Source organism: Lolium perenne, chromosome 1, assembly GCF_019359855.2.
Source record: "Lolium perenne isolate Kyuss_39 chromosome 1, Kyuss_2.0, whole genome shotgun sequence".
NCBI lineage: Eukaryota > Viridiplantae > Streptophyta > Magnoliopsida > Poales > Poaceae > Lolium > Lolium perenne.
This window is the reverse complement of record NC_067244.2, coordinates 263,776,710-263,783,238: the sequence shown is the minus strand read 5'-3', so window position 1 is coordinate 263,783,238 and position 6,529 is coordinate 263,776,710. Positions and strand designations below refer to the sequence as shown.

General features: G+C 47.3%; 1 long non-coding RNA gene across 1 annotated transcript; it reads left to right on the top strand.

Moving 5' to 3' along the window:
• The first annotated feature begins 5,148 nt into the window (after positions 1-5,148).
• Positions 5,149-6,055, top strand: LOC127327834 (uncharacterized). The gene is made up of 2 exons (XR_007868743.2): positions 5,149-5,532; positions 5,650-6,055. It is a non-coding gene; the product is annotated as an uncharacterized lncRNA (long non-coding RNA).
• Positions 6,056-6,529: the final 474 nt, after the last annotated feature.

Sequence of the window (6,529 nt, the reverse complement as noted above, 5' to 3'; positions counted from 1 at the left end):
TTGATATATTATATGTATTTTAAACATTTTGAATTGAATTAGTTTTATTTTTCTTAATTTTTTGATATATTATTTGTATTTTTAACATATTGAAATGAATTAGTTTTATTTTTCTGATTTTTTTGATATATAATTTGTATTTTTAATATTTTGAATTGAATTAGTTTTATTTTCCTAATTTTTTTTGATATATTATTTGTATTTTTAAGATTTTGAATTGAATTAGTTTTATTTTTCTGAATTTTTTGATATATTATTTGTATTTTTAAGATTTTGAAATGAATTAGTTTTATTTTTCTAACTTTTTTGATATAATATTTGTATTTTTAAGATTTTAAATTGAATTAGTTTTATTTTTCTGATTTTTTGATATATTATTTGTATTTTAAAAAATTTGAAATGTATTAGTTTAATTTTTGAAATGAATCTGAAAAAGCACCTTTAGTCGCGGGTTGGTCTCCCCAACCGCGACTAAAAATCGTTTCCATGAGGAAACGCAAAAACGGGCGAAAAAAAGCCTTTAGTCGCGGTTGGGGACACCAACCGCGACTAAAGTGACCTTTAGTCGCGGTTGGTGTCCCCAACCGCGACTAAAGGCCGACGAGTATAAATACTCACGCGCCGTGCGCCCACTTCATCTTCTTCCAGTTCTTCGACCCGCCGTCCTCATCGATCTCGCGCGCCCCGAAGGCCTGCCGCCGTCGCCCTCGACACCGCCGCATCGCCCTCGACAACGCCACCGCCGGAGGAGCCACGCCGCCGCCGGAGGAGAGCCACACCGCCGTTCGTCTCGCCCCCTTCCTTCTCGCCGCCGCTCCACCGCCGCCGCCTCTCCCTCGATCCGCCACTTCGCCGCCGCGCCCTCCCCGCCGCGCCCTCCCCGACCACCGTTCGCCGCCGTGCCCTCCTCGGCTGAGATGGCCGCTCACCGCCGCGCCCTCCCCTGGCCACCGTTCGCCGCCCGCGCCCTTCCCTGGCCGGCCACAGATGGCCGCGGCGGCGCCGGCGCCCGCGCGCCCGCCCTGCATCTGCGTGTGTGTGGAACACACAGAGAGAGGGAGAGGAGAGAGAAGAGAGGAGAGAGGATTTTTTTAGTTTTTTTTAACTAAAATTGTAACGGAAATTTGTAATTTAAAGTGTAACTAAACATTGTAATTTAAATTGTAACTAAACTTTGTAATTAAAAGTGTAACTAAACTTTGTAATTTAAATTGTAACTAAAAATTTGTAACTTAAAAGAAATCGCGACTAAATCGCCGTCGCCCTCGCGCCGTCGTCGTCGCCCCGTCGCCCTCGCCGCGTCGTTGTCGCGCGCCCCGGCCGCCCGGTCGTTGTACATCGTCTCGTCTCCGGTGCCGGCGAGATCGACGAAGGGGCCGTGGCCGGCGCCGGCCCCTTTTTTTTGTTTTTTTGTTTTTATTAATTATCTCACATTTTGTTAATTAAAATTGTACACTAAAATTTGACTTAAAAAAAGATTGTGTAAAGAAAACTAAAATTTGACTTAAAAAAACTAAAATTTGACTTAAAAAAGATTGTGTAAAAACTAAAAGATTGTGTAAAGAAAACGCTAAGGATCACTTCGTCCCGTGCCTCCGCCCCGTATGGTCCCACCTACGTCACCGTCTTCCCCTCCATCTTTTTTTTTCTGGCCCGGCAATCTCATCCCCAAATCGAGCCGCCGCCAACCCAACAGTGCGTCGAGCCATAGCGCGCCACTCCGCCTCCTCTCCTGCATCCCGAACCCACCAACACGCGATTCCGCTGTGCCGAGCGCCGCGAGCTGCCTCACCCCGTTGGATTCCTTGTCGTAAGGAAATCGGACTTGCCTACGTGAAGCAATTCCGTCCAAAGTATGTGCCGTTTCGTTGACCAAAAACGCCACCGCCGCCCTTTCGCCACCGCCCTTTCGTCACCGACCCCGCGTGTAAACGGAGGGGGCGGCGAGGCCCTCGCCTCCCCCTCCTTATACGCGCTGGTTTTTTTTTGTTTTTTTACGAGAGAGAGGACCGGCACCGACACCGCCACCGCCACCGCCCTTTCGCCACCGCCACCGGTCTCTCGGTCACGCGGTCACTGCGAGGCGAGGTCGATCGTCCGCATATACACATCTAATACATGCGTCCCCCCTCTCGCCTCCCTCGTCGCCCTCTCTCTTTATATGTAGAAGAGATGTGATAATGCTGGCATATACACAATTAATTTGTTTTTACTACATGTTTTCAGGACTGACATATGGCGGACGATAGAGCTGACCCGATTCTGGACAACTATGATGCGGACCTTGAAGAACATATGTTCGGCATCATAAAAGGTGATATTCTATATGTGCCGACCGGAAAAGAAGAAGATGATATCTCTTCTTATCTGAACGTTGAGGGTGAAGATGAAGGGCGCCGTCAGCAAGATGATGCCGAAGAAACGTCGATAAACGACGATCTTCAATTGGAAGTAGCAACCACCTCCGGCGCCGAGGTATATATATATACATATTGAGCGTCTGGTGATACAAACTAACTGATTTGAATAAATGTGTGTGTACTAACGCGCGCGACTCTCTTTCTTATTTTAGCCCTCGGCCGGATCGTCGAAAAAATCGAGTACATCGTCAAAGCATGGCGCAACCAAGACGATGAAACCAAACGAAACATGCACCATCGAGGTTGTCGATGAAGAAACCGGCAGGCCGCTGGAGCCCAGCAAGAACGCCACCAAGTTTATCAGCCAATGCGGAGCCGTTGTTAGAGACAACGTCTCGATCACCGTCCAGGAGTGGAATGAGCCAAAGAAGGCACTTCTTGGTTTCACTTTTGTCGATAAGAGAACAAAAAAAGATTGCTTCAACAAGCTTATGGAACATTTCGTTCTACCTCCGGAATACCGCAAATACGATGAGGCGGGTAACAAGATTCAGGAAAACAAGGAGAGGTGCAAGCTAGTCAAACAGTTCGCTCTTTCTAAGATGGCCAACGCATTCCGGAAATACAAGCAAAATCTAGCCCATGACTTTGTCAAGCAGGGCAAGACTCCGGATTTCAAAGGACAATATGAGAAACTGCAACATGATTGGCCAGAATTTGTGAAGCAAAAGAAATCGGAGCTTGATTCCTTGAAATATCGAAAAAAATAAGGAGAATGCGGCCAAGAAGGAGTACAATCATATTATGGGGCCAGGAGGGTATCGCTTTTGGCAGCCTAAGTGGGAGAAGATGGAGAACGAGCTGAGGGCGCGAGGAATCCGTCCAGGTACGGAGGGATGGGACCCAAGGGCCAAAAGCTGGTGGTACGGGCATGGGGGATCGCTGAACCCGGAGACAGGGGAGTGTGTTTATCAGGGCAAAATAATTAAACCCACCCAAAAGCATATTGAGGCAATGAGGGATGCTCAAGAGGGGAGGATCAAGTTCAACAGAGAGAACGACGCCATGACAAAAGCCCTCGGGAATCCTGAACACGGAGGACGTGTACGAGGCATGGGGCCCATTCCGTGAAAAGTAGGGTTCCCCCAGAACGATGACCCGTACGGTTACAGAAGCCGTAAGAGAAAGATGGATCGGGATGCAGATGTTGTGGCGAAGTTGGTAACGGAAATGGATGTGATGAAGAAAACTGTGAGTGTACTAGTAGCCGAAAGAGATGCAGCTCGGGCACAGCATGAAGATCATCCAATGGATCTCGGAAGCCAGCAGCGGAGAAGAAGCAGCGTGGCTTCCACGGAGGCCTCACCGGCTGGTGCACCGACGATCGAAATTACTGCACCGGAGCCTCTGGTGGTCGAAATTACTGCACCGGAGCCTCCTCGCTACCCCGTGGACGATATAAAGGAGATGAAAGCATGTCATCTGTATTATCCTATCGGGAACATGTCCATGAAGGTAGCCATCGGCAGTGCTTTACCACCTGGAGCACTCCACCACAACAACCCCATTCAAGATGGCTATGCTCGTGTCACGGTGGAGGAGATAGTCCAAGGGTTTGAGGACCTGGACATTGACATTGCTACACCTGAAGGGGTGAAAAGACTTGGAGATGTCAAGCGCCAGTTCATTCTATGGCAGAAGAAATTTATCAAGTTTCCAGGCGAGGCGCCAACAAGTCCACGTCAGCCGACGCCGCCCCCCAATTCACCTCCGGCGGGTAAGCAGATGCCGCCCCCCAGTCCTCGTCCGGCGGGTGATCAGACACCGCCCCCCAATCCACCTCCGGCGAAGAAGCAGAAGCAGTCCTGGGTTATTAACCCGGACCCTTATGTACCTAGAACCACAAAGATACCAGAGCCATCACTGAAGCCTCTCCCCACAAGGCCTTGGGAACGTAGTGCCGAGGAAGTCGACGCACACGCGGCTGCTGAATATGAGAAATGGAAGGTGGACTGCAAGAAGAAAAGAGAGCCCGAGCCCAAGCAAGTATTTTCTGACAAGGAAAAGAGCTGGGCTAAGTCATTTTTGAACACACCGTCCCAAGCCGCGAAGAATCTGCCTGACGACTATTTATGTGAACTTCGTAGGCAAGCACTCGCGTTCAAGAGGAACCAAGAGTTGGCGGAGAAGAAAGCCTTGGAGGAGGCCGAGAAAAACTTAGAAAGGGGGAAAGAAGTTGCCCAGCTCGGGGAACAAAGTAAACAATCGATCGCCCCACTCATAGTGCAAGCCGCCGGTCCGGATGCCCCCGATATCATAGCAGCTGCGGCAGCACATGGATTGACTATAATGAGTGCCAGAGAACAAGCGGCCGAGTTAGGTATCACTCTTCATGCACTGTTAGGCCTTGATGAGGCGCCAATGAAGGACGTAGTATTTACATATGTGAAGAATGGCCCTCTCGTCGAGCCTGCGCAGGAAGAGGATCTACCTCGACAAATGAAAGGTCTGCTAAATTGGTACAAGGGTTACATAAAACATAAAAACGCCAAAGACTATATCTATGCGGAAGTTAGATATAAGCATCACTTCAAACATTACTATGTACAAATTCATCTGAGTGAATTGTTCCAGCTGTTCAATCTGCGCGACCTCGACAAATCTATCATCAGTTGCTACGTTCTGTAAGTGATTTATTAATTTCTACCCCATCTCGTTCATTGCCTGCACTATATATATATATATATATTGTCCTAACTATCTTGTTGTGTACGCTATTATGCAGAATGAAGAAGTGGGAAATGCGAATAAGGAACATCCATGATGTTGGGTTCATTGACCCACAAATCGTTAATTCATATGTGTTAGAACACCACCCCGCCGACGTGGAGGATGACCTGTGGCGGTTTATTAGAAAACAGAAACTCAAAAGTGATATTCTATTTCCTTACCATTTTGGGTGAGTGTTTCTGTCTTGAGCACATTCTCTTTTGTTTACTCCATGCATGGTATGTGGCTAATCGATGAGTTATGCATGACTGTGCATGTATCGTGTCCGCAGGTTCCACTGGATTCTTATGGTAATTCAAGTTCAGACCTCCTCAGTTCTCGTCCACGACTCTTTGAATATGGATCCGGCGCTTTGGGCCGACATGAGAAAAATGATGCAAAAGTAATTATTTTCATTCATTTGCGCTCTATATCGATCGGCCTATTTCGTTCATCATTTCCTAATATCAAGTAACTAATTAATAACTCTCTTGTTCATTTAATTTTCTTTGCCTCGTAGGGTTTGGAGACGGTTCGTAGATACCAAGGTCGGTGAATTCAAAAAAGAGCTACATTTTAAAATGGCAGTGCGGACGACTGGGGATATTCAGCCACCGGGGACCAATCTATGTGGATACTATGTTTGTGAGAGGATCCGGAGATACTGCAATGAGCGGGACCAGAAGTGTGAGAACAACATCTTGAGGAATAACCTCCGGAAGACGCTTAGTCCAGAAGCTCGCTTCCGACCACTTCAAGAGGAACTAGCTGGATGGTTGGCGAGGGAAGTCATCGATCCTAGAGGAGAACACCATTACGATGACGTAGAACTTTATATGCACTAAATTATGGATGGAAACTTGTTCAAAATTGTATATGGTCATCCGATATTGAATATATATTGTATATGGTCATCCGATATTGAATATATATTGCATATTCCTCTTGAATTCTTTTTGGTTCTAATTTCAAATTTGTTTGAAATTGTACATTCATATGCATGTATGTAGTACCGTAGAATATGTGAAACTCCTTCAAAATTAAAACCCAAAAGAAATAAAACAATACAAATTAAAAAGAAACCAGATTTAGGGGGAGGGGGGCTAAACCCTAAACCCTGCGGAGGCCTTTAGTCGCGGTTGGCCAGAAGAACCGCGACTAAAGGTCCTCCGCCCTAGCGCTCGCCTGCGGCCCACGTGGACGGGCCTTTAGTCGCGGTTCGTAAGGAACCGCGACTAAAGGGGGGGGGGGGCCTTTAGTCGCGCTACTTTGGTCGTGGTTGCGCAACCGCGACTAATGGCAGTTGCGAACCGCGACCAAAGCCCCTTTTTCCACCAGTGTATAGGGGATCGCAGCAGTCTTCGCGGGAAGTAAATCCCAATTTATTGATTCGACACAAG